The sequence below is a fragment of the Panthera onca genome, chromosome F2 (genome assembly GCF_046562875.1).
Source record: "Panthera onca isolate mPanOnc1 chromosome F2, mPanOnc1 haplotype 2, whole genome shotgun sequence".
Lineage (NCBI taxonomy): Eukaryota > Metazoa > Chordata > Mammalia > Carnivora > Felidae > Panthera > Panthera onca.
In genome coordinates this window covers 10,091,282-10,111,998 of record NC_138356.1, presented here as the reverse complement: position 1 = coordinate 10,111,998, position 20,717 = coordinate 10,091,282, and the positions used below count along the sequence as shown (strand labels likewise).

The 20,717-nt window shown below is 42.8% G+C and overlaps 1 protein-coding gene across 5 annotated transcripts in view; it reads right to left on the bottom strand.

Moving 5' to 3' along the window:
• The window catches only part of FAM110B (family with sequence similarity 110 member B), a 143,556-nt gene that overhangs the window by 108,460 nt on the left and 14,379 nt on the right, over window positions 1-20,717 (bottom strand). For 4 of the 5 annotated variants that reach the window (XR_014136559.1, XM_078441837.2, XM_078441838.2 and 1 more), the window contains exon 2: window positions 17,278-17,376. The exons of the other annotated variant lie outside the window; for it this stretch is intronic. The gene's annotated coding sequence lies outside the window, so the exon portion shown is untranslated. The remainder of the gene's footprint in view (window positions 1-17,277; window positions 17,377-20,717) is intronic. 5 annotated transcript variants of the gene reach the window in all.

The window sequence follows — 20,717 nt, the reverse complement described above, 5'->3', positions numbered from 1 at the left end:
CCCACACTCACAGTTAAAACTTTCAAAACAATCTACTTTCCCTGTGCCTGTATCTAACAAGGTTCAACAAGAACTTAAAGTAAAAATTGGTACCAGATCAGAAGAGAAATATGAACTCCAAGTTCTACATTTCTGTTTAATTGTTTACTAACTGCAACTTAAGACTTTATTTGGTGGTGCCTGGGTGGCTCAGTCGGTTGAGCGTCCGACTACAGCTCAGGTCATGATCTCACGGTCCTTGAGCGTCTGACTTCAGCTCAGGTCACGATCTCGCGGTCTGTGAGTTCGGGCCCCGCGTCGGGCTCTGGGCTGACAGCTCGGAGCCTGGAGCCTGCTTCGGATTCTGTGTTTCCCTCTCTCTATCTCTACCCCTCTCCCACTCACACTCTGTCTCTGTCTCTCAAAAATGAATAAATGTTCAAAAAATTAAAAAAAAAAAGACTTTATTTGCCTGCTGAAGTATATGATTCCAGAATTCAAATGAATAAAATCATACACCTTTGACAAAGCATTAGGGAAATTTTTATTAAATTGGGCCCAGAGGTATTTGGGATTGATGGTGACTCATAATAACAAAGTAAAAAGTTTTACATTTTACTATTTTCCAACTACAATTTTTTTGTTTTGCCCTAAATCATATCACAAATTCCTTTTCACCTTTATCATTACTTTTGCTTTCTCTTTCTCACACTTTTGAAGAGAGAAAACAACAAAGAGGTCAACCTGACTCTAATGATTGAGAGATGTCAAAAGTCACACCTCGGATCGGGATGGAGAATAACACCGTAAATGAATTTCAGGATTGGATTTGTCTTCAAAGTTGCCATGTGACATCGAAATCATCCTCATAAAAAATAATTCACAGCATGTATTTTAAAGCTAAGACCATTGTATGGTCATCGGCTCGAATCCACTCATTTCACATCCGAGGAAATGAAAGCCCAGAGTGGTCAAGTGACCTCTCCAAAGTCACACAGCTCACCTGGTCCTATATCTCAGATTTCATAGGTGCCAATCCAGTGCTCTATTAGATCCTCACTGATCTTTAATTCCTATAAATAAATTCTTCAGAGCTCACATTTTCATCGATTTTCTACACACCTATGACTCTACACAGCAGGAACACCACTTGACACGTCAACTTAACTTTACATTAATATGAAATGCTACTCAAAATGATCAAAAACATACTCTGCCCTTTGCTCCACTGATAAAGCTAGATTAAGCCACAAATGCCCAGGAGAAGTCCCAAATAAAATTTGGGATACTCTTAGGTTTGCTAACCTAGATACGTCTACTCTAAAAATAGAATTTCCCCCTCTTATTCACAGTCAAATCATAATCATAGCTTTGCTACAACACATTTTCAAGAAGATTTTATAGAGAGCTAGCAAGCAAAATGTAGGTATTCTACAGTAAAAGCTTATATAAGCAGTTTTTAAAGTAAGAGTTAAGATAATTTACTTTTCGATCCATCAGTTCAGACAGAACTCTTATTCTCCAAAACTCTGGAATCACTCAAGAGCACTTAATTTACCTAGACCAGCAACTTATTACCATCAGCAGTCATTTGTCGCCTCCTCAGTTATTTACTCTGCGCCGAGTGCCAGGTACAAGGGAACCAAAAAGCATGAGAGGCTGTCCTTGCCTACTGTTGGCTGATGAGGGGAATAATTAAGCGGGCTTTCATAGAGGCGTCTAGGCGAGGCAAGCTTTGCACACGATCAGTGTATACGTATGTATGTGTGTTTAGGGGGGCAGCTAATAAAACCACGTGGGTTTTCTCAGAGAACGAGTTGACAGGTTTAGTAAGCAGGACAGCTGACCCTTGACCAACATGGGTTTGAACGGTGAGGGTCCACTTACACGCAAGCTTTTCCCGATAAATGGGATACAGTACTGTAAATGCATTTTCTCTTCCTTAGGATCTTAATAACATTCTGTTTTCTCTATAAAACATATGACCTCGAAAATACGTGCCCATTTTTGTGTTACCAGTCAGGCTTCTGGTCCATAGGAGGCTGTTAGCAGTTAAGGGGGGGTTCAGTCGGTTAAGCGCCTGACTCTCGATGGCGGCTCAGGTCGCGATCTTGTGGTTGATGAGATCGGGCCCCATGCACTACTTGGCTTCTGTGCTGACAGAGCAGAGCGTGCTTGGGATTCTCTCGCTCCCTCTCTCTACCCCTCCCCTGCTGCCTCTCTGTGTCTCTCTCTCCCAAAATAAAGAAATAAACTTAAAGAAAATAAAAATAAATACTAGGCTGTTAGCAGTTAAGTTTTGGAGGGAGTTAAAAACTGGATGTGGATTTTTGACTGCATGGTGGGGGTTCAGCACCCTAATAACCCCTGCATTGTTCAAGGGTCAACTACGGATGTCAGGAAGCAGGGTGAGATACAGGAAAAGAAACCAACAGATAACAGATGAATCCCTCTGGCCATGCCCACAACAGCAGCAAAAAATAAATAAATGAATAAATAAATAAATAAATAAATAAATAAATAAAATAAAAAATAAAAAATAATTTAAAAAATGGTGCAGGAAACAAAATACCCACTGAAAGGAATTCCCTTCTTGAAAATAAGGCAGCAACAAAATACCTTCCTTGTGTCTCTTCAGAATAACTCATTAATGGTATTAAAACCCAATGCCAGACAAAAGACCCCACTGGGCGGGGGTGGAGAGGGGGGAAGACAAGATTTAAACACCTTCAACGAAGAAAATAAACAAATTCCAAGTGAGCACAAGAAGAAAGCTTCAATATACTCAGCAGGAAAATGCAAAGCAAAACCTTAATGAGATACCACCAGAAACTCACAAGAATGACCAACTTTTAAAACGGCAAAAATACCAAGTGTTTGCAAGGAAACGGAGCAACTGGGATCCTTATACACCTGCTGGCAGAAAATTCAACATGTTACAGGCACTTTGAAAAATAATCGGGCAGTTTCCTATAAAGTGAAACACACACCAGACGACCCAGCAATTCCACTCTGAGGCATCTGCCCAAGAGAAATTTAAAGACCCAAATGCTGAAGACTTACACAAGAATGAGGAGAGCAGCCTTATTCATAACAGCCTCAAACTTGAAAGAATGCAAATGTCCACCGACTGATAAAGAAGGAAACAAATTATGGTGTAGTACACAAAGGAACACAACTCAGTCATAAAAAGAAAAGAATTACTGATGCAAACGATAACGTAAGTCAGTCTCAAAAACGTTATACTAAGAAGCCAAACACAAGAGACTATATGCGTAAATCCATTTACATAGACTTTTTTGGAAGGCAAAACTCTAGCCAGGAAAGCAGATCAATTATTGCCAGGGGCCAGGGTGCGGGGAGAAGGGGTGAATGCAGAGAGGGATGATAGAACATGCTGGGGGCGGGGGGAAGGAAATGATCTATGTCATGGTAGGAGTACTGCTACATGATCCTGCACATTTGTTGTTGTTTTTTTTAATTTTTTAATGTTTTATTTATTTTTGAGCAAGTGCAAAAGAGAGAGGGGAAAGAGAGAGGGACAGAGGATCTGAAGCGGGCTCTGTGCAGAGAACAGTGAACCTGATGTGGGGCTTGAACTCATGAACCAAGAGATCATGACCTGAGCTGGACGCTCAGCCAAGTGAGCCACCCACCCAGGTGCCTTGGTTGGGCATATTTGTGAAAATTCACTGAATTATACCCTTAAAATCAGTGAACTTAATTGCATACACAGTATAACTAAACAAACCTGATTAAGAACAAACAAAACTCAGTGCCACCATCATTTAACTTGAAAATCAGCAATCTCATTAATAAAACCTAAAAATGTACTCAACATTTTCCAATACTTTATTTTTTTAAGTTTATTTATTTATTTTGAGAGAGAGAGAGAGAGAGAGAGAGAGAGAGAGAGGAAAACAGAGAGAATCCCAAGCAGGCTCTGCACTTTCAGTGTGAGCCTGATGTGGGGCTCGAACTCACAAAGCGAGAGATCATGACCTGAGGCTTTCGAAATCAAGAGCCAGACACTCAACTGACTGAGCCATCCAGGCACCCCAACATCTTCCAATAAAGATTATAGCAATCAATGATGGGTAAGTACCTAGAGACCACCAAAAAAGAAAAAGGAAAAAAAACCAATAGTCAAATTGCTGATAGGGAAACTAAATTCTTCCATTTTCCTACAACTTCCGATAGGTTGTAGCCTTATAACAGATTTCCAAAAAATGGGCTAATAATATTTAGTCTAAAATAAACTCCCCCTCATTGTAAGTGGATAATCTTCCTAAAACTACTGATGATCCATGTGGGGTAATATATAGGAGACTGAAGAATTATCAATAAATGCAGAGACAAAAAAAAAACCAACAAGTATGGAAATGTGAAGAAATATGGGTCAGATTGTAAATCAACTCCAAAATTATTATTTAAAACTCTCTGATAGGTTAATTGGGAAACATTTTTTAAGCATCCACAAGGCTCTGAGCTGGTCTACTGGACAAGCTTACCTATGATGTAAATAAGGATGTAAGGTAGGCTTATCAAAATTATAGCTGATTCAGAGGTTAAAAATGGCTACAATATTACATAACAGTGATTCTACATGTATAAAGATGGGATAATTTTATAGTGTTAGTGTCAGATATAAGGGAAAATTGCATTCATTTAGCAAATATTCCCCGAGGGGCTGCCATGTGTTGGTAACTAGATGGAAAACGACACCAAGATTAAGTAAGAAAGAGCCCTTGCCCCTCCTAAGTTCATCAATGAAAAAATATAAGTAACACACTCTGCAGTTAGGAGTGATAAAGTAATTAATCTGAAAAAGACCTATGAGCTTGAGTTTATCACTCAAGTGTTACATATACATAAAATACTGGTAAAATTACAGGCTGAACTAACAAAAGTATCACATTGAAAACAAATACACACAAGTAGGGGTGCCTGGGTGGCTCAGTCGGTTGAGCGTCCGGCTTCCGCTCAGGTCATGATGTCACGGTTCGTGGGTTCAAGCCCCGCGTCGGGCTCTGGGCTGACGGCTTGGAGCCTGGAGCCCGTTTCGGATTCTGTGTCTCCCTCTCTCTCTCTGCCCCTCCCCCGCTGTGCTGTGTGCGTCTCTCTCTCAGAAACAAATAAATGTTAAAAAAAATTTTTTTAAAAGAAAAACAAATACACAGAAGTACTACGCTGCTCTAACTGCATCAACCATACAGGCGGAAGGGTAATGCTCTATTACGCTCTGGACGTACGCATTACAAGTCTCATTCTGAAGTCCAGCTTAGGTGCCCGAACCTTCTGCATGTTGCCATCTGCCCACCGCTAAGTCCCCAAGATGATGTATGAGCCTGGAATTACCCCGTACTTCCTATACAACCCAGGCTGATCGGGGTGTTGGATACTGTCGGACCTTGACACACTGAAACATGGGCAGATAGGAAAAGGCCCAAGAAATACATTTCAATCAACTAGGGGAGTGGGGGGTGGAAGGTGGATTATCGTAGGAAGGAGGAGACACTATTCTGAATGGCAGGAGTTAGAGGAGCAAAGGTAGCTCGTGATATCAACATAGCATCACTGAGCAATCGCAACGTCGTTTGTTTTTTTTTTAATGTATTTATTTAAATTCAAGTCAGTTAACATACCGCGTGGCCCTGGCTTCAGGAGCAGAACCCAGTGATTCATCCCTTACATCCAACACCCAGCGCGCATCCCGACAAGTGCCTCCGTGCCCATCACCCATTTTCCCCACCCCGCCCCCGCCCACGCCTGAACAATGTCAAATTTGAAGACGCTGCCTCGTGAGGTAGGGAGACTTGGCAGCACAAGTTTACTGAGCCGAGAATTCAGCCACGTTCTATTTCTAAGACTTCATGGTAACATGCTACCTGTCATCCCACAGCCTGTCTCTCAACGCCCAGATTGTCAAGCTTCCGTGCGGCAGCAAAATCAATCTTTCTCGTATCCTTTTAGGACCGTGTGCCCCACCCACTCCCGTGCCCACAGTGCTTGCGCTCTTTCAGGGGCTCTCGGTCACTGATCACTCCAGGATCCGGGCCCAACACCCCGCAGGCTGGCAGAGAGGACCCCTATCAATTTCGCCTCTCTGTCACTCTCCCTCATACGCTGTGCCCAGCGGTTCTGAATCACTGCGGAACATGATCACAGGGCCACACTTTTTCTTGCCTTCACTGTGTACGTGCCACTCGCGGTCTGAAATACCCCACACCTCCTGACGTGTGTCTGGAGCCTTCGGCCCACACGGCCTTCACACAGTCCGTCCCAGCCCTCTTGCGAGAAGAATTCCATGCTTTACCACGTCCCCCCCGCTCCATGCCCACGGCGGCTTACTGGTCTCCAGGAAAACGCTCACCCCGTATACAAAGATTAGTTATGGCTGCATCTCCCTGCTAAACCTTAAACCCCCTGCCTGGTTATCCTAATCCCTAGGATTTCGCCCAGGTTGTGACACTTTATAGGTATTTTCGACGAGTCGGGGATTCCAAGGTAGCCGAGTTCTGTATGTCCTGTCTGCCCTTATATCAATCAGCAGTGTATCAACTTGGGTTATGCAGGAGACACAGAGGAAGCCCAGACAAATGCTATCATCCTAGGGCTACAGAAGACACGCGGGCATCTTTCTAAAGAATCCAAGCAGCCCTAGTTGGGATAGAATATTAGAACCGAAATGATTATCCAGTGGACGCGCTCGGCTGTTGCAAAGTCAGCTGGGCTCAAATCTTGCTTCCACGCCTTCACCAACTAAGTGACTTTGAGTAACTAACTTGACCTCTTACAGCCCAGGTTTCATAGTCTATAAAATGAAGATAATTATAGCCCTTACCTCGAAGGGCCATTGTGAGGACGATGTGCCAGTGTATTATAAAGGAGGTAATGAAGGAACCAGTACATGGCAAACACTCACTAAATGCCGATGTCTCAGCTGCCTCGTCCTGCCTGCTTTTCCCTTAACGAATGGAAATACTGCCTACTTCGCGATAAGATGTCTCAACAAAATGTGTAAAAATGCCAGGCACACAGGAGTCACTGGATTATGAATCACTGATTTCTAAGCCTAGAAAATTACCTTTTCTTTCCAAAAAGACAGGATTATACCACTAAAGAATCTTCTGGAGGTTCAAACCAACAAGACCATAATCACCTGACATAATACTCCTCACATGCTGTGAAGACAGTTTAAAAAGAGGCTTTTAAAAAATGTTTATTTATTTTTGAGGGGGGGGGGGAAGAGGCAGAGAGAGAGGGGAACAGAGGATCTGAAGCAGGCTCTGGGAAGACAGCAGAGAGCTCAATGTGGGTCTTGAACTCACGAACCATGAGATCATGACCTGAGGTGAAGTCAGATGCTCAACCGACTGAGCCACCTAAGTACCTGAAAAAGAGGTTTTTTATGTATTCCAATAATTAATTTAACTGCACTAAGTTTAAACAGATACCTATATTTCTCTAGGCTTGACAAAAAAAGAAAAAGCACACTTAAAAGTTTCATGAAATTCACTCAAATGTATATCATCACTTTTGCTCACCGATTCTCTATAAACAGTAACACTTATTAGCAAAACACATTTGGGAAAAGAAAGGTTAGAGTCGAGACAGAAATTTCTGAAAAATGTCATCATGGACAACCCCTCAAGTGCTTACTACAATATCCGTGTCACAAATGTATCCTAAGGATAAATGCACCTGGTTCCAAACAACACATTTTTTTAGAAAGAACGCTGCACATTTCCAAAGTTCATTTTGTAACACCCGACACAGAGCTTATTATACAAATCCATGTTTAAAAAATCGAGGACGTAACTGATTGGCTATGATCCAATTACTAATATTGCCATTTTCCAGGGTTTTAGTGATTGTCAGTACCTGAAAGATCTCATTTAGAAAAGATTAACAAAATCACAAAACCGACAGTGTATGTAAGTAGCTGTGTGTGCCAGCAGGTGTGGGTGGGACAAGTTATTTACGGGTTTGGACGTGAATATAAACAAGGGTAGTTTTGATACGTTCTGTAGGACTAACATGCTACTTTGGGAAGAAAGAATACAGGAGCCTCCTTCCTTGAAATTTTTCAAACTTGTACACCACCAGAGATTTCCTAAATCCAAAATACACGAAGAGATTCTTTTTTTGTCAGATTCATCCGTCCAAAGTCACTGTACCTCTTTGTCCAGCAGAAACCATTGTAGAAACGTATATTTTGTAAGTTACTCAAAATTTTCCGTGCAAAACCCCTTATTAACCTACCTTATGGAAAAGACTTCTTTCAAGAAGACACATGGGAATGAAGAACTTACTATATAACCTACTCCAAAAAGCATCGATCGTCTCTGGAGACCGATCTTTAAATTGTTATTATTTTTTAATTTTCTGTGGCGGTAAAATACCCAACACAAAATGTACCATCTTACACGGTTTTTACGTGTACAGTTCAGTGCTCTTAAACACATTCCTAACGTTGTGCAATCATCACCGCCATCCATCCACAGGACTCTTTTTATCTTGTAGAACGGAAACTCTGGACCCATCAAACAACAAGTCCCACCCCCATCCCTCCCGCCCCGTCCCTGGCAACTGTTTTCTGTCTCTATGATCTCGACCGCTCTGAGTATTTTACATAAGTGGAATCAGGCAGTATCTGTCCTTTTGCGATTGGCCTACTTCACTTAGTGTGACGTCTTCAAGGGTCACCCCTATTGTAGCCCGTGTCAGAATTTCTTTCCTTTTCAAGGCTGAATAGTATCGCTTTCTAGGGATATACCAGAGGTTGCTTATTCATTCATCCACTGACAGATACTTGAGTTGCTTGTACATTATAGTTACCGTAAACGATACCGCTGTGAACGTGGGTGTACAAATATCTCTGAGACCCTGCTTTCCATTCTTTTGGGCGTATACCCAGAAGCAGAATATCTGGGGCATACGATAATTCTACTTTTATAAGCTACACTTTTTGACCCAGTATCTACTAAATTAATCACTACCTTCCTCAAAATAATAAAAATTATGTAATAGTACTTAAAAAACCTCACCAGGCCACAGCATTATGTCAACAAAATTCTGTTCTCTTCTATGATTATAAACTGGCAATTTCCCATCCTACAAGGCATCTCCCAATCCCAAAAAAGGTGTTGATCAGATTCGAGTCTCCCCTCACCTTTCTTTTCCTTAAAAGAAGGGGTGCCCTGGGGTGCCTGGGTGGCTCAGTCCGGTAAGCATCTGACTCTTGATTTCAGCACAGGTCATGATCTCAGGGTTCGTGGGCTCGAGACCCCCTTTGGGCTCTGCACTGACGGCATGGGGCCTGCTTGGGATTCTTTCTCTCCCTGTCTCTCTGCCCCTCCCTGGCTCGCGCGCACTCTCTCTCTCTCTCTCTCTCTCAAAATAAATAATAAATTGAAAACAATTAGTCTCCATAATATATTCAATGTGGACTGCAGGGACTCTAAGTATCAATTAAACTGTTTGTAAGACACACACACACACACACACACACACACACACACACACACACTAGTTACGCTCATCAAACATGCAGGCACAGCGGCTTTCCCACACTGTTGTTTTTTATTTGGTCCTCAAGAGACAAATCTCTGTTTAACAATGCCAAGGTCTGGGGCCCTTTGTCTAGGTGAGAAGTATCACCAGAGTCCCTTTCAAGTACTTTCCAGAGTGGGTGGCAATGATTTCAGGCCAAAGAATCTCTACTTTTAGCTTTCTCTAAAAAAGCTAATTGTCTCATTAATAAGCAAGTATAGAACAATGCCAACATCAACACTGGCATTTTCTGCTATCTTATAAAAATTAGGCATAATGTCAATACAATGTAACACAATCTACTGGGCACTTCTTTTTCTTCTCAGCATCGAAATGCATACTTTCCATCATGTTTTATATCATTACATTTCTTAAATAGTGGTATAATACACATAACATAAAACTTACCATCTTAACAATTTTTTAAAACGTTTAGTTATTTTGAGAGAGTGAGTGTGAGTGGGGGAGGCGCAGAGACAGGGAGAGAGGGAGAATCCCAAGCAGGTTGCACGCTGTCAGCGCAAAGCCCAACGTGGGGTTTGAACCCATGAACCGTGAGATCATGACCTGAGCCGAACCAAGAGTCGGACACTTACCCGACTGAGCCACCCAGGTGCCCCCCCCATCTTAACCATTTTTAAACATACAGTTCAGTGTCGTTAAGTACACATTCCTATTCTTGTCCAATCATCATCAACACCCATCTTGAGAATTCTTTTCACTTTGAAAAACTGGCATTCTGTACCCATTAAATACAAATTAATGAATGAGTGAGTGAATTCTGTGTTCTGTTCCCTCATCCAATACTTAGCATCCACCATTCTTTCTGTCTCCACGAATTCTCTAGGGACCTCATGTAAGTGGGATTCATTGGCATTTGTCCTTTTGTGACTGGCTCATTTTACGTAGCCTAAGTCTTCCAGGTTCATCCATGTCTTAGCCTGCGTCTACGCGTATCCCAGGAAAGTCTTTGCCCTTAGGATGTAAGTGCAGAGCCAGACGAGTCTCTCCAGTGAGGCCCTTGCGGATGGACGGTCCCAATATAAGTCCCTGTGTTTATTACAGCAAGAGTCTGACTGCACTAGTGGGATCCAGGAAGACCAGCATTCAGTGCTACTCATGGCTCCCTTCTCAAGGCTGCTTCCGGCAATCGAGAGGGTGGGGAGTGTGAGCCAGGCCACCTGGTGTGTCTGTAAAATAAGTCAGGGTACAGTTACACCCAGGACTGAACGTTTCATTTTTGATGTCTGCTGTGCCCTAGCTTTAGGGCTTTGGGAAAATTCGTGTCAAAATAAATGGCCAGGAAAGAGCGACACCACTGGTAAACATCAGATTAATGGCTCCATCACATTTAAGGCAATTTTGCGATCTTAACGGTAATACTAAATTGCACGATAAAAAATACAGCTTGCTCCATCAAATATAGCAGTTATTATATGATCTTTTGTAGTAGTTTCTGGCTATGTGGCTATTTTATGTAAGCCTTCCCCAAACGAATTATATGTTTCAAAAACATAGTCTTTGAATTCTTTTATATCCATCTCAAATCAATGTTCGCAAAAAAAACTAGGTATTGGATAAAAATACTACCGACTGATCAAAAAGTAACGGATAAGACTAATATAACACCCCCCCCCTAAAATGAGGGGGTATATTATGTGGTATAATACACCACATAAGTTAAACAAGGGTTAAAAAGTGGTTAAACAAGGGAGTATTTATAGCTTAGTGGTTAAAGGTGTATGTTCTGTAGTCACACAATTCCCAACTTAAATCTCCGTTCTACTCAGAGCTGTCCCGAGTTCAAGGATAATACATTTATGACCACCGGCTTGAAACCCGAAATAGAATAAATAATCCTTTATGGTTGGATCCTCAGTGGTAGTAATGTTATTGCAATGAACCCACTGCGATAGTATTAGGGAGCAGTACCACTGGGGGGTCGTTAGGTCATGAGGGTGGAACCCTCCTGAATGGGATTAGTGCCCTTCCAAAAGAGACACAAGAGACCCCTTCTGCCCTGTGAGGACACAAGACAAGACAGTTGTCTACGGGCCAAGAAACGGGCCTTCCTGACGCACGGAATCTGCCCACACTTCGATCTTGGACTTCCCTGCCTCCAGAGCTGTTAGAAACAAATGATTATTATTTAAGCTACGCAGTCTCTGGTAGATCGTTACAGCAGCCCAAACAGACTAAGACAGCTCTGGGTTCACTTTATGTATGCATCTTTAACTTTTCCTGCTTCCTGACTTGCATTTGATCGGGCAGTTTCATGACTGAAAAGAAGTCTGTCTCACAGCAAGTGCCAGGGAACAACGTTTGATTTTATTTTTTATTCTCTTGCGGAATATCGTGTTTTATTGTCGGCTATCGGTAACTAGGGTTGGCTCATTAGAATTGCGTAGGTCCCAGATTTTCGTCTTGGGAGAAAGGAAAAAGTGGAAGAATGTCACTCAGCACTTTCACTGTGGTAGGGTCCCCTCCCTAAGGAGGGAGAAAAAAGGGAGAGAAAACTTCCAAGGTAACCTGGCTACGCGCCTACGTGACAACATCCCTCATGACCTTGTAAACTGAGCCTGCTTAATCAGACTGCATGTTTACGTGTGTTACCATATACGGGAGACAAAGAAATAGAAAATGTATAAAAAAAAAAAACTACGCCATGTGATGTGCGGCGCCCAGATCTTGGGGCACAAACCCAACTGAGCGGTGCCGGCATGAATAAAAGCTGCCTCCTGGATAAAAAGCCTCAGCGTCACGACTCTCTCTGTGTGAGAATCCCGCCACATTACCTTACACCAATCATCTGCCAGTGTTTTCCACCGGTTGAACCCCACCGGAACCCAGGGAGCTCACTGTTGGAGTTCAAAGTTTTGGGTATTTGCTTTAAAATAAATGTACAATGAGACTTCCATTTCCAATTACGACACGGAGCACGTAGAAAGGCCTTTGCTCTCATGGTAACGAGAAATTTCACCCGGACCAAATAAAAATATACTTTTCTGGGCGTCCAGCAAAGGGTAATAAATGCACAGAAGCCTCGATGACCCACATTCAATAAGAAACAAGCCCTTCACAGGCAAGCTGAAAGCCAGCCTAGGGTACATGTCTGCATAGGCTGAGCCTGGCTAGTCTGAAGAGGGGGGAGGAAGTAGTCCACGGACGGACCTGACCTGGCAGGAACACGGACAGAGACCAGTGTTACAGGACAGTGCGAACCGGTAGGGCAGACAGACTGGAATGTGGAAGAACCAAAAATGCAGCAGCAAATCACCTTTCCTAGTAACTCTTCCAATCTACCCCCCATACCCTCCTGTGCAAAAGCAGACAAGAGAGCAACAGTGAAGACGCTAGAAAGCCAAGGGAAATCACAGAGCCCATGCATTCTCATGGTATTTCAATCTCTGAGGACAAAGGGGAATCAAAGCATCTAAAATGGTAGTCCAAGCCTCTCCCAGATGAAATGCTGAGATCATAAAAAAAAGGAGTATCAGGTGAACTCATTTTAATTAAAAGTATAACCCATAGTTTAGTTAAATTCTGAGGAATCTGAATATTCAGTTCCTCACCCTAATCTCCATTATGAAGAAAGAGCAGGCAGGCTCTGAGATCTGAACCAAACAAAATATTATACTTCAGTCTTTCCTGTTTTATTTACACCACCTAGGGTACAATTTTTAAAATTATGAAATATACAAAGAAACAGGAAAATGTGATCCATAATTAAGAATTAACACGAAAACGTGATCCATAATTAAGAATTAACACATGTCAATAAGAAAAGAAACATAGATGACTCCATTAATGAAATAAGTAGTTAAGAACTTTAAAACAACTACAAAAAATATATTGAAGAATATATAGAAAAATAGGGGTGCTTGGGTGCCTCAGTCGGCTAAGCATCCAACTCCTGATTTCGGCTCAGGTCATGATCTCATGTTCCTGAGATTGAGCCCCACGTCAGGCTCTGTGCTGACAACATGGAGCCTGCTTGGAATTCTCTCTCCCTCTCTGTCTGCCCTTCCCCCACCTGCAGCACACACACTCTGGCTCTCTCAAAAATAAATAAATGTTAAAAAAAAAGAAAATATGGAAAAATAAGTGTACAATGGGAGAATATCTGAGATACATTAGTACAGAACAGAAATTCTAAAACAGAACTAAATAAAAATCTAAAAATACAGCATTTGATAAAAAGTTTCTTGGATGGGATATCTCCCGAGGCAAAGGAAATAAACGCAAAGGTGGGCTATCAGGACTACATCAAAATAAAAAGTTTCTGCACAGTGAAGGAAACAATCAACAAAACTAAAAGGCAACCGACGGAATGGGAGAAGATATTTGCAAATGACATACAGGATAAAGTGTTAGTATCCAAAATCTAATGAAGAACTTACAAACTCAACACCCAAAAAACAAATAATCCAGTGAAGAAATGGGCAGAAGACATGAATAGACACTTTTCCAAAGAAGACATCCAGATGGCCAACAGACACATGGAAAGATGCTCAACATCACTCAGGATCAGAAAAACACAAATCGCAACTATAATGAGATATCGCCTCACACCCATCAGAATGACTAAAATCAACAACACAAGGAACAACACGTGTTGTCAAGGATATGGGAAAAAAAAAGGAACCCTCCTGCACTGCCAGGGGGGACGCAAACTGGTGCAGCTACTCTGGAAAACGATATGGAGTTTCCTCAAAAATTGCAAACGGAACTACTCTACCACCCGGTCACGGCACTACTGGGTATTTACCCAAAAAGTACAAAAAAAATTTTTAATTCAAAGTGATACGTGCACCCCTATGCTTACAGCAGCATTATTTATAACAGCCAAACTATGAAAACAGCACAAGTGTCCGTCAATAGACGAATGGATAAAGAAGATGTGTTTTACACACACACACACACACACACACACACACACACACAAACACACAGGAATATTATTCAGCCATAAAAAAGAGTGCAATCTTGCCATCTGCAACAACATGGATGAATCTAGAGGGTACTGCGCTAATTGAAATAAATCAGAGAAAGACAAATACCATATGATTTCATTTGTATGTGGGCTTTCACAAACAAAACAAATGAGCAAAGAAAAAAAGTGAGAAACACACCAAGAAACAGACTTTTAAATACAGAAAACAAACTGATGGTGATCAGAGGGGAAGAGGGAGGAGGGATGGGTAAAAATAGGTGATGGGGATTAAATGGTACACTTATGATGAGCACTGAGTAATGTATAGAATTGTGAATCACTATATTCTACACCTGAAATTAATAGAACATGCTATATTAATAATACTGAGATTAAAAAGAAAAAATTAACAAAGTGAAAATCTGGAAAAAAAGACGTTTATTGGATGGGTCTGCTAATTGGACATTTCAAAAGAACAAGTCAGTAATCTTACATTTTCCAAATTCAACAGAGAAAAAGAGAAGGAAAAAAAATGAACTAAGTAGCAACGACTTGAGAAATAATATCAAACAATCCAAAATATGAGTAATTAGAGGAGAGAGAATGATGGTATTTAAAATATTTTAAGGAATGTGAATGAAATGTACCAAATTTGAAAAACATCAAACCGCTAACTCAAGATGCTCATTGAATCCAAAGCAGAAAAATACAAAGAAAACCATACCGAGACATATCACGGTCTAATTTCTGAAAGCTAAACATAAAAAGCAAAGGTATAATAAACAAACAAACAAACAAACAAATAAATCAATAGCAAGAGGGAACAAACACATTACATACAAAGATATTAATGACGCCCGGTTTCTCATTAGGAGAAACAGAAGCCAGAATCTGTCACGAGCAGATTCACATTACAGGAAATGATGCAGGAAGTTCTTCGGGTTGAAGGCAAATGACACCAAACAGAGGAACTCCGATCTACAAGAAGGAGTAAAGAGTGTAGGCCTGGTAAAAGTGTGTATAAATATTTTAATTTTTTTTTTAACATTTATTTATTTTTGAGACAGAGAGAGACAGAGCATGAACAGGGGAGGGGCAGAGAGAGAGGGAGACACACAGAATCGGAAGCAGGCTCCAGGCTCTGAGCCATCAGCCCAGAGCCTGACGCGGGGCTCGAACTCACGGACTGCGAGATCGTGACCTGCGCCGAAGTCGGACGCTCAACCGACTGAGCCACCCAGGCGCCCCTAAAGGTTTTTCTTTTTTCTTTTTTTTTACCTTTTTTAAAAACGATAATTGGCTACAAAGCAAAACATACTATTGTCTTGTGAGGTTGATAACTTAGGTAGAAGCAAAATATATAACAACAGATCAGCAGAGGGCAAATGGAAATGTATTGTGGTAAGATTTTCAGATTAAACTGAAAGTTGTCATACGAATTCAGTATTAAATAGATGGATCCTTAGAACAACCAGTAAAAAATAAAAACAAACCTTGGCTAAACAGCCAAGGAGATAAAATGGCATACTAAAGAAATACTTGATAGGGGCACCTGAGTGGCTCAGTCGGTTGGGCGTCCGACTTCGGCTCAGGTCATGATCTCACGGTCCGTGAGTTCGAGCCCCGCGTCGGGCTCTGTGCTGACAGCTCAGAGCCTGAGCCTGCTTTGGATTCTGTGCCTCCCCTCTCTCTCTCTTCCCACCTTTGCTCATGCTCTGTCTCCCTCTGTCTCAAAAATAAATAAACATTGGGGCGCCTGGGTGGCTCAGTCGGTTGAGCGTCCGACTTCAGCTCAGGTCACGATCTCGCGGTCCGTGAGTTCGAGCCCCGCGTCAGGCTCTGGGCTGATGGCTCGGAGCCTGGAGCCTGCTTCCGATTCTGTGTCTCCCTCTCTCTCTGCCCCTCCCCCATTCATGCTCTGTCTCTCTCTGTCTCAAAAGTAAATAAACGTAAAAAAAAAAAATTAAAAAAATAAATAAATAAATAAATAAACATTAAAAAAGATGTTTAATAAAAAATACTTGATAAATCCAAACTTAGGCAGAACGAAAGGACAAACCCATCAAATAAACAGAACACAAGTAACAAGAGAGTTGACTTAAAATTAGCCATATCAATAATTACATCTCTCCCGATTTCCCTACCCACACTGTGCAAAGTTCAAGCCCAAAGCAAAGCCAGGTTCTCGACTTCACCAATAGCCAAGCATCACCCGAGGCCCCTCCCCCAGAAATAAATAAGTCTAAGGCAAGGCCTTGGAATCTTTACTGTAAATATGTGTCTCAGGTGATTCTTACAAAAAAACCAGTTTGCATCTCATCTGTACCTTCAGGTTTTCACACCGATGCGGACACTCGGAGCCCCCGCGTCACGGGCTACGTGACCTTGGCAAGTCAATTCATCTCCCTCAACGAGGCTCTCCTCTATACAATGGAGACACCTCCACCTTTCAGAAGTGGAGCCGTGCCACGCCTCAAACCTAACAGGTGCTCAAGTCTTTGCTGAAGGAATGAACGAGAAAATGTGCAGCACAGGTACCGTGCCCACGTGCCCACACTGCACGGTTCGGAAGCTAGTCCAAACGCCACTACCTGGGCACACGGGGCTTCTCCATCCCTCCGACCTCCCCAACCCAAACATTTCAGCTTAAGCTGCAAAACTCAATTGCTTGGAGCATCCCCGACTGGCCCGAGCCGTTTCACGCTTCAGTTCCCTGACTTGGTCTGGCGCGTCTGGCTGCAATTTCCCTCCTGAATTTCTCCCCCCAGCCCCCCACCCCCAGCCCATCCCTTCACCTACGCAACACCTACCTTAGGGAGGTAGATGTGACTCAGCTCGGGGATGACCTTCCTCAGGAAAACTTCGCCGGGCACGTTCCCTTTTAGGCTAGCACATGCCGATCACCGCGCCTGGAAGCAATGAGCATTGCAGGTGTCTCCCTAGAGCATTTCCTGGAGCAAAGGAGCACCTCGGCCAAAACCTGGGGACTACGGAGAGTTGGGGGGGGCGGGGAGCCAGTCTTGGACATAGTGAAGAATCATTCCCTGGGGCTTCCTTGGCCAAGAATTGGACCTGTGACCGAAACAGTTCAAACAGGGGTAGGAAAGGCCCCGGGCGGGGAGGAACTGAGGTCCACCCACCCACCCAAGAGCCAGCCAGCATCAATGCACCCGGCACCCAGCTGAGCCCCCCTGGATGTAGCTCCTCCAGGCCCCGTCCAGGCTCCCAGTGGCCACAGCCCCAGCAACACGCTGACTGCAATTTCCCGAGACACCCCAGACCCCCACAGAAGTGGGAGGACGAGACACATCATTTTTTGAGCCACCAAGTTTCGTGGTCACTTCTTATGTAATAATAGATAGAGAATACAGATTTCACTTCAACTCCTAGCCTTCTTTTTGCTCCGTATACCCATTTATCTAAAAGTATCCGTTTCATAGATAAAAAAAAAAAAATCATCAAAGAGCCACAGAGGATACATGTTCTAGCTCCCGTTGGCCACACTCACCAAAGAGACGTCGGATTTCTCAGATTCTAAAATGGTTTAAAAGATACCCTAGTTTCTGTTTTGTGAGGTATTCAGATTAAATGGGTCGACGATATAATTACACCGTAAAAATAGAATGAGTCAAATGACACGATAAGGAATAGTTCGATATTCTTTGAATTACACTTGTTTCCAAATAGGACTTATTTTAATTATAGAATACACATTTCATTACTTTAAATCCTTGTAACTCTTTAAAGACATGTTTCAGTTCATGAAAGGCATTTTTACCTATGGACCCAAGAGTAAATTTAGAAATCACCTTTACTATATTCCTCCAAATTTAATCAAGTTAATGATATCTACATTAATTTTTGTTGAAATAAGAAAAATTATTCCAAGAGTGTAAATTTTATGTACCCTAAAACAAAAAGAGCCTAGCTGTTTCAAAATAAAGAACACCAAATTTATCAGCTAAAAAAAAAAACTCCCAAGGATACCATTTTGTAAAAAAATTTTTTATTTTTATTTTTTTGAATTTATTTATTTTGAACAAGAGAGTGCATGTAGGGGAGGGGGTGGGGGGAGAGAGAGAGAGAGAGAGAGGGAGAGAGAGAGAGAGAGAGAGAGAGAGAGAGAGAATCCCAAGCAGGCTCCATGCTGTCAGCACAGAGGCCAAAGCAGGGCTCAATTTCATGAGATCACGACCCAAGCCGAAATCAAGAGTCAGACGCTTAACTGACTAGGCCATCCAGGTGCCTTTTTTTTGACATAAAAACATTTTTTTTAACCTAAGGAAGTAAGTATACTTTTGTGGCTCAAAGTTTTTATGTTAACGAAAACACCTCAGAATCACTACGTTTAAAAATATTTTATGAAAGCTGAATATGTTCCAGATTTCCATTAATTATTTTTATTTTAAAATAAAACACAGTTTTATCATAGTCTTGCCTCCAAGCGTCTAAAAATGTTGAATAAACGGTACTCTGAAAAGCAAATCATAACTCAACTGATAATTTTTTCTTTTTCTTTTTTTTTTTTTTTTTAGAAAGAGAGAGAGCATGAATGGTAGAAGGGAGAGAGACAGAATCTCCAGCAGGTTCCATACCCAGCGCAAAGCCTGATGCGGGGCTTGATCTCACAACCCTGAGATCGTGATCAGAACCAAAATCAAGAGTCGGACGCTTAACGGACTGAGCCACCCAGGCAACCCCTCAACTGATATTTTAAATGTGAGTATCCACACAGACTAAAGATGAAAGCAGAATGGTTAGGGGAAAACATACATACGCACAGCTTATTAAGCAGAAGTGTTACATTAAAAATTATGAGCTTTGTTTCAGATTCTTGATGAGAAATGAAAGCCTGTGATAAGGCAGATCTTTGTCGGGAGAACGTCTGTAACTCTGCCCTCTGCGGCATTTTCCCACAAGACATCCACCTTCCATGAGCCTCCCTCCCTCCCTCCTGCCCAGGATCCTGCAAAGTTTACTGTGCCTGGGGGCTCTCAGGGTAGCACCATGCACCCCTAAAATGAGGAGTTCACCCCGATCAGCAGTTCGGCATCCACAGGGAACCTGTTAGAAATGCAAACTCTCAGGTCCTCCCTGGACCTTGTTAATCAGAAACTCTGGGAGCCGACTGGCAATCTGTATTTAACCCTCTAGGTAAGTCTGCTGTTTTGGAGTCACTGGCCCGGATCCAGGGCTCCCACAGCCACCTGTGTGCATCACTGTCACCAGCAAACTCCGCAGTGCCCCCCAATTCCTACCTGAAGAAGGTAGCCCGGGACACTACAGAATCCCAGACGTTCTTACTGGGTCGACAGTGTGGATCACTGGATTAGGCAGTCTTGAAGGCCCTTTCGAGGAAGAGCTGTTTCGCCAAGTCAGCCCCAGTAGTTCCCGTTTTGCTTGGGCACTTGCCAAGCCAGAGAGATTGGAAGGCAAGAGAACTCTGCACCCGCGGCTGCCGGGATCTTGATGCACAGAAAATCCCTGATCCCAGGAGACACAAGCTCCAGTCTCGTTTCCAGCACGGTGACAGATGCCCCAAACTGAAGGCCAGCCGCTTTGCCCCTCTCCTACTCTGCTTACAAGCAGTTATCAGTTTACTTTGGTGTTAAAGAGAGATGTGACCTTATTTTCCAACACCGTGCCCCTGAGAGAGTGCCCTGAATAGATTCTGTTAAGTCTACCGTGGAGCAGATTCAGCTTGCGAGGCATCATGAAATAAACCCAAAATGAGAAGTCAAAAACATGCCGCTAGAAATGGCGACAGCCATGGGGGTTGTGGGTGAAGCTGGGAAGTCAGGATGAAAACAACCTGGGTCTCAGCGTAGGGGACAGAAAGCCCACTGCCCAGCTCCCTCGGAACCCCCACTTCCCCATCCCAACAACGGAAAGTCCACTTTATAAGGCAGCCCATTCTGATCTGGGGCAGCTGTGACCTTCATTAAGTTGAAACCCGCCTCCATATCACTTTCCCCCGTGGGTCTTGGCTGGGCAACCGGCAGAGCATGCAGTCACTAATCCCTCCACCCCACAGAGGCTTTTCGAGTATAGTCAACTACTGTGTACTGAGCCCAGAAATGTGCCGGGCTGGGCGTCTGGACAGGAGAGTAGCCCATCTCCATCCGACGAGATGTGCGGGTGGGGGGACGGCCATTGGGATATCCCAACCCTCCCCCCCCCCCCCATCCTCTTACACTGGCCTCGGCACTTGCTGTTATATTTCGTGTTTGATATACATAGGTAAAGATTC